Source organism: Brachyhypopomus gauderio, chromosome 16 (genome assembly GCF_052324685.1).
Source record: "Brachyhypopomus gauderio isolate BG-103 chromosome 16, BGAUD_0.2, whole genome shotgun sequence".
In the NCBI taxonomy this organism is placed as follows: Eukaryota; Metazoa; Chordata; class Actinopteri; order Gymnotiformes; family Hypopomidae; genus Brachyhypopomus; species Brachyhypopomus gauderio.
This window is the reverse complement of record NC_135226.1, coordinates 2,342,769-2,350,009: the sequence shown is the minus strand read 5'-3', so window position 1 is coordinate 2,350,009 and position 7,241 is coordinate 2,342,769.

Genomic DNA, 7,241 nt, shown 5'->3' with positions numbered 1-7,241 from the left:
ACTTAAGTACACAGATGCTTAATACTGTCACGGTGGGGAGGCTGGGTCGCTGCCTTGGGCGCGTGTCACAGCTCGCACTCCCTCACAACACACGCCCCCGAGCACCAAACCACTCCTTCACAGCCCACGCCCCCGAGCACCAAACCACTCCCTCACAACACACGCCCCCGAGCACCAAACCACTCCTTCACAGCCCACGCCCCCGAGCACCAAACCACTCCCTCACAACACACGCCCCCGAGCACCAAACCCCTCCCTCACAGCCCACGCCCCCGAGCACCAGACCACTCCCTCACAACACACGCCCCGAGCACTCCCTCACAACACACGCCCCCGAGCACCAAACCACTCCTTCACAGCCCACGCCCCCGAGCACCAAACCACTCCCTCACAACACACGCCCCCGAGCACCAAACCCCTCCCTCACAGCCCACGCCCCCGAGCACCAGACCACTCCCTCACAACACACGCCCCGAGCACTCCCTCACAACACACGCCCCCGAGCACCAAACCACTCCTTCACAGCCCACGCCCCCGAGCACCAAACCACTCCCTCACAACACACGCCCCCGAGCACCAAACCCCTCCCTCACAGCCCACGCCCCCGAGCACCAGACCACTCCCTCACAACACACGCCCCGAGCACTCCCTCACAACACACGCCCCCGAGCACCAAACCACTCCCTCACAACACACGCCCCCGAGCACCAAACCACTCCCTCACAACACACGCCCCCGAGCACCAGACCACTCCCTCACAGCCCACGCCCCCGAGCACCAAACCACTCCCTCACAGCCCACGCCCCCGAGCAACAAACCACTCCCTCACAACACACGCCCCCGAGCACCAAACCACTCCCTCACAGCACACGCCCCCGAGCACCAAACCACTCCCTCACAGCACACGCCCCCGAGCACCAGACCACTCCCTCACAAAACACGCCCCCGAACACCAAACCACTCCCTCACAGCACACGCCCCCGAGCACCAAACCACTCCCTCACAACACACGCCCCCGAGCACCAGACCACTCCCTCACAGCACACGCCCCCGAGCACCAAACCACTCCCTCACAGCCCACGCCCCCGAGCACCAAACCACTCCCTCACAACACACGCCCCCGAGCACCAGACCACTCCCTCACAACACACGCCCCCGAGCACCAAACCACTCCTTCACAGCCCACGCCCCCGAGCACCAAACCACTCCTTCACAGCCCACGCCCCCGAGCACCAAACCACTCCCTCACAACACACGCCCCCGAGCACCAAACCCCTCCCTCACAGCCCACGCCCCCGAGCACCAGACCACTCCCTCACAACACACGCCCCGAGCACTCCCTCACAACACACGCCCCCGAGCACCAAACCACTCCCTCACAACACACGCCCCCGAGCACCAAACCACTCCCTCACAACACACGCCCCCGAGCACCAGACCACTCCCTCACAGCCCACGCCCCCGAGCACCAAACCACTCCCTCACAGCCCACGCCCCCGAGCACCAAACCACTCCCTCACAGCCCACGCCCCCGAGCAACAAACCACTCCCTCACAACACACGCCCCCGAGCACCAAACCACTCCCTCACAGCACACGCCCCCGAGCACCAAACCACTCCCTCACAGCACACGCCCCCGAGCACCAGACCACTCCCTCACAACACACGCCCCCGAACACCAAACCACTCCCTCACAGCACACGCCCCCGAGCACCAAACCACTCCCTCACAACACACGCCCCCGAGCACCAGACCACTCCCTCACAGCCCACGCCCCCGAGCACCAAACCACTCCCTCACAGCCCACGCCCCCGAGCACCAAACCACTCCCTCACAGCCCACGCCCCCGAGCACCAAACCACTCCCTCACAACACACGCCCCCGAGCACCAAACCACTCCCTCACAGCACACGCCCCCGAGCACCAAACCACTCCCTCACAACACACGCCCCCGAGCACCAAACCACTCCCTCACAGCACACGCCCCCGAGCACCAGACCACTCCCTCACAACACACGCCCCGAGCACCAAACCACTCCCTCACAGCCCACGCCCCCGAGCACCAAACCACTCCCTCACAACACACGCCCCCGAGCACCAAACCACTCCCTCACAGCACACGCCCCCGAGCACCAAACCACTCCCTCACAACACACGCCCCCGAGCACCAAACCACTCCCTCACAGCACACGCCCCCGAGCACCAGACCACTCCCTTGCAACACACGCCCTGAGAACCAGACCCCTCCCTCGCAACACACGCCCCCGAGCACCAAACCACTCCCTCACAGCACACGCCCCCAAGCACCAGACCACTCCCTCACAACACACGCCCCCGAACACCAAACCACTCCCTCACAACACACGCCCCCGAGCACCAAACCACTCCCTCACAACACACGCCCCCGAGCACCAAACCACTCCCTCACAGCACACGCCCCCGAGCACCAGACCACTCCCTCACAACACACGCCCCCGAACACCAAACCACTCCCTCACAACACACGCCCCCGAGCACCAAACCACTCCCTCACAGCACACGCCCCCGAGCACCAGACCACTCCCTCACAGCACACACCCCCGAGCACCAGACCACTCCCTCGCAACACACGCCCCCGAGCACCAAACCACTCCCTCAGAGCACACGCCCCCGAGCACCAAACCACTCCCTCACAACACACGGCCCCGAGCACCAAACCACTCCCTCACAACACACGCCCCCGAGCACCAAACCACTCCCTCACAGCACACGCCCCCAAGCACCAGACCACTCCCTCACAACACACGCCCCCGAACACCAAACCACTCCCTCACAACACACGCCCCCGAGCACCAAACCACTCCCTCACAGCACACGCCCCCGAGCACCAGACCACTCCCTCACAGCACACACCCCCGAGCACCAGACCACTCCCTCACAACAAACGCCCCCGAACACCAAACCACTCCCTCACAACACATGCCCCCGAGCACCAAACCACTCCCTCACAACACACGCCCCCGAACACCAAACCACTCCCTCACAACACACGCCCCCGAACACCAAACCACTCCCTCACAACACACGCCCTCGAGCACCAGACCACTCCCTCACAACACACGCCCCCGAGCACCAGACCACTCCCTCACAGCACACACCCCCGAGCACCAGACCACTCCCTCACAGCACACACCCCCGAGCACCAGACCACTCCCTCACAACACACGCCCCCGAGCACCAGACCACTCCCTCACAGCCCACGCCCCCGAACACCAAACCACTCCCTCACAACACACGCCCCCGAGCACCAGACCACTCCTTCGCAACACACACCCCCGAGCACCAGACCACTCCCTCGCAACACACGCCCCCGTACACCAAACCACTCCCTCTCAACACTTGCCCCCGAGCACCAGACCACTCCCTCGCAACACACGCCCCCGAGCACCAAACCACTCCCTCAGAGCACACGCCCCCGAGCACCAAACCACTCCCTCGCAACACACGCCCCCGAGCACCAAACCACTCCCTCACAGCACACGCCCCCGAGCACCAGACCACTCCCTCGCAACACACGCCCCCGAGCACCAGATCACTCCCTCACAACACACGCCCCCGAGCACCAGACCACTCCCTCACAACACACGCCCCCGAACACCAAACCACTCTCTCACAACACACGCCCTCGAGCACCAGACCACTCCCTCACAACACACGCCCTCGAGAACCAGACCACTCCCTCGCAACACACGCCCCCGAGCACCAAACCACTCCCTCACAACACACGCCCCCGAGCACCAGACCACTCCTTCACAACACACACCCCCGAGCACCAGACCACTCCCTCGCAACACACGCCCCCGAGCACCAGACCACTCCCTCACAACACACGCCCCCGAGCACCAGACCACTCCCTCACAACACACGCCCCCGAGCACTAGACCACTCCCTCACAACACGCCCCCGAGCACCAGACCACTCCCTCGGTCCCAATCACCGCACTACTAGCACCTGTCCCTGATTACGTTGTGCATCTTTTTAACCCCGCAGGTCGTTGGGTCCAGTGCCGCACATTGCCCGGCTGGAACTCATCTCTGGACCTCCTTCCCGTGTCGGTGCTGGTGGTTTTGGACGTTACGCTACTTTGCAGTTATTTGTGTTTGGCTGTTTTTGTGTTCTTTTGTGAATGGAGAATAAAGACCGTTCGATACAACTCTCGCCATCGGCTGCCTCTGTTCCCGCGTCACAAATACACAGATGCTAACTTAAATAAACATTAAATTAAATACTAAACACTAAATTAAAAAAGTATTATATTTAAATACACATATGCTATGTTACATATAATTCACTGCGAGAATAAAAAGTGCAGGTAAGCCATGTCCAGGATCAGAAGGAGGAGGTGGTGATCAGAGAAGGTTGTGATCAGATGTGAGGACTGTGAAGGTCTGACTGCTGAGGTTGTAAACTTGCTGGCTCCTGAGGAGGTTCCTGTGGTGTTCTCCAGATGGAGGAAGAGGGGGTAGTGTGTGCATGGAGTGAGAAATCCCCATAATGCTGCTTTTCACCCTCCACAGGAAGCATCATTTTGCATTTTATGCATCATTTGACATGCAGGTGCCCCAAAACGCCCGCAATCTGTCAATCAGTCTGCACCTGTCCAAATATAACCTCATAATAACGAATGCGACCAGCAGAGCATTTAAGGTATATGCAACACACACAACACTCACAGAACAAACAGCTTTTCAACTTTTGCCGTTTGTCCAGAAAATTCAGCAGGATTTTTATCCACTATTGGGTCGTCTGGCATTGTATTAAAGGGTTCTCTAAAAAGCAGGTTCTGCTTGTCACGACTGACTGCCACCATTTACACAGCAGTCCAGCAGGTTATTTGAAGGAAAATGTGTGTGCGTTTATCATAGAGAACAAGGCTGTGTCACACCACAGAATCACTGGGAATTTCCTACTGTAATGAAACCTGATCAGACTTCACTCCCAGCTATGTGTCATGCCAGTGTATTGAGAAGGAATCAGGATTTTCTCAGAAAGGTACAAACAGCCAAAACAAATTAAGTTTGACATTTTGACAGATAATTGGGTTAGATTAAGTACAAGCAAGATTTTCTTGTCACAGCTTTTTGACAGGTTGCACAAGGGAATGAACAGGATTGGACAGGTTGGACCTGGGCTGAACAGGAATGAACAGGACTGGACAGGTTGGACCTGGGCTGAACAGGGTTGACCTGGTTGACCAGGAACGAACAGGGTTGAGCAGACTGTGGGAAGTATCAGAATCCCCACACAAACAGCAGTATGAATTTGTTCAACCCTCAGTGTTTCATAGCTGACCAGGAGATTCACAACACACAGGTGTCAGGAAAGAGATAAATACAGAAGAAATAACATGTGTCTTAAAACAATTGGTTAAGAATAAAAACAGGTATATGATTGGTTTTGTCCTTATCGGGTAAAGAGGTACAGACAGTCAGGCTAGATGTGGAGATAATGGAAAAGTACAAGATAAAGAGGGACCAAGAAAGAGAAGAGACGATCTAACACAGCAGACACACGTATAACGGAATGAATAAAATACCAGAATGTTCCCAGACAGTAAGTCATGAATTCCCTTAAAGTAACTGACAAAGGAAAACAAATTAAGACTGGTACATTGAAGTGGTTAGGCAGTGAATGTTGTGTATGCTGGTAAATATGTCTGCATTAGCTACACTTTTATATTCTACTGTAAGAACTTAATTTCATTATAAGCAGTTTGACTTATCTAAACTTATAAAACTTTGACATATAACCCATTAGACCTGCAAAAGGTCTTCCCTGTGTCATATAAGCACAAAAGTCATGTTACAGGATTACATCAATCGTTATCATCCACCTCAAATGTAACAAGAGCAGTAAAATAGCAGTTACTGATTGCTTCTAAAGTTTCCTCAGTGGTTTCTACCAAATTAGCAGTGGGAACAAAACACTTTTAATATACAGTATAACTCGAACTGACTGGGGCCTCAAATAAAGGCAGAGCGTTAAAGAAATATAGCACATTGCCCTGGCATTTCACATTACGCTGTTATTTTTAGTAAGAGAGAGAATCATAATTTTATTATTATACAGAACCTTTGTCATAGTTCACACCAGCACTACCCCAGAGGGACATGCTGAGGAGAAGACAAACTGTTAGTCTAACCTGTGTAGATCTGGAAGCTAAACTGTAGATCTGGAAGCTAAACTGTGTAGATCTGGAAGCTAAACTGTGTGGATCTGGAATCCAAACTGTGTGGATCTGGAAGCCAAACTGTGTGGATCTGGAAGCCAAACTGTAGATCTGGAAGCTAAACTGTGTGGATCTGGAAGCCAAACTGTGTGGATCTGGAAGCCAAACTGTGTGGATCTGGAAGCCAAACTGTGTGGATCTGGAAGCCAAACTGTGTGGATCTGGAAGCCAAACTGTGTGGATCTGGAAGCCAAACTGTGTGGATCTGGAAGCTAAACTGTGTGGATCTGGAAGCTAAACTGTGTAGATCTGGAAGCTAAACTGTGTGGATCTGGAAGCTAAACTGTAGATCTGGAAGCTAAACTGTGTGGATCTGGAAGCCAAACTGTGTGGATCTGGAAGCCAAACTGTAGATCTGGAAGCTAAACTGTGTGGATCTGGAAGCCAAACTGTGTGGATCTGGAAGCCAAACTGTAGATCTGGAAGCTAAACTGTGTGGATCTGGAAGCTAAACTGTGTGGATCTGGAAGCCAAACTGTGTGGATCTGGAAGCCAAACTGTGGATCTGGAAGCCAAACTGTGTGGATCTGGAAGCCAAACTGTGTGGATCTGGAAGCTAAACTGTGTGGATCTGGAGCTAAACTGTGTGGATTTGGAAACCAAACTGTGTGGATCTGGAAGCTAAACTGTGTGGATCTGGAGCTAAACTGTGTGGATTTGGATGCTAACTTTAACCCAGGGTTAGGGTTAGTTAGGGTCAGGGATAAGGGTTAAGATCAGAGTCAGGTTCAGGGTTAGGGTCAGGGTCAGGGTTAGGTTAAGCTACAGCCCACAACACAGAACCCACAGCCCAGAACCGAGCTGAGAAGCACATCTCTGCACTGCTGAGTGCCATGGTAACCACTGAGCTACATGAGAAGTTCAATGTTTTTTCAGTCAGTAAGGTTTTATTTAATTACATATAATAATTTAAAATTATAGTATAATATAATTAATAAATAATTAAGCTTAATATTTTATTACAATCTGTAAT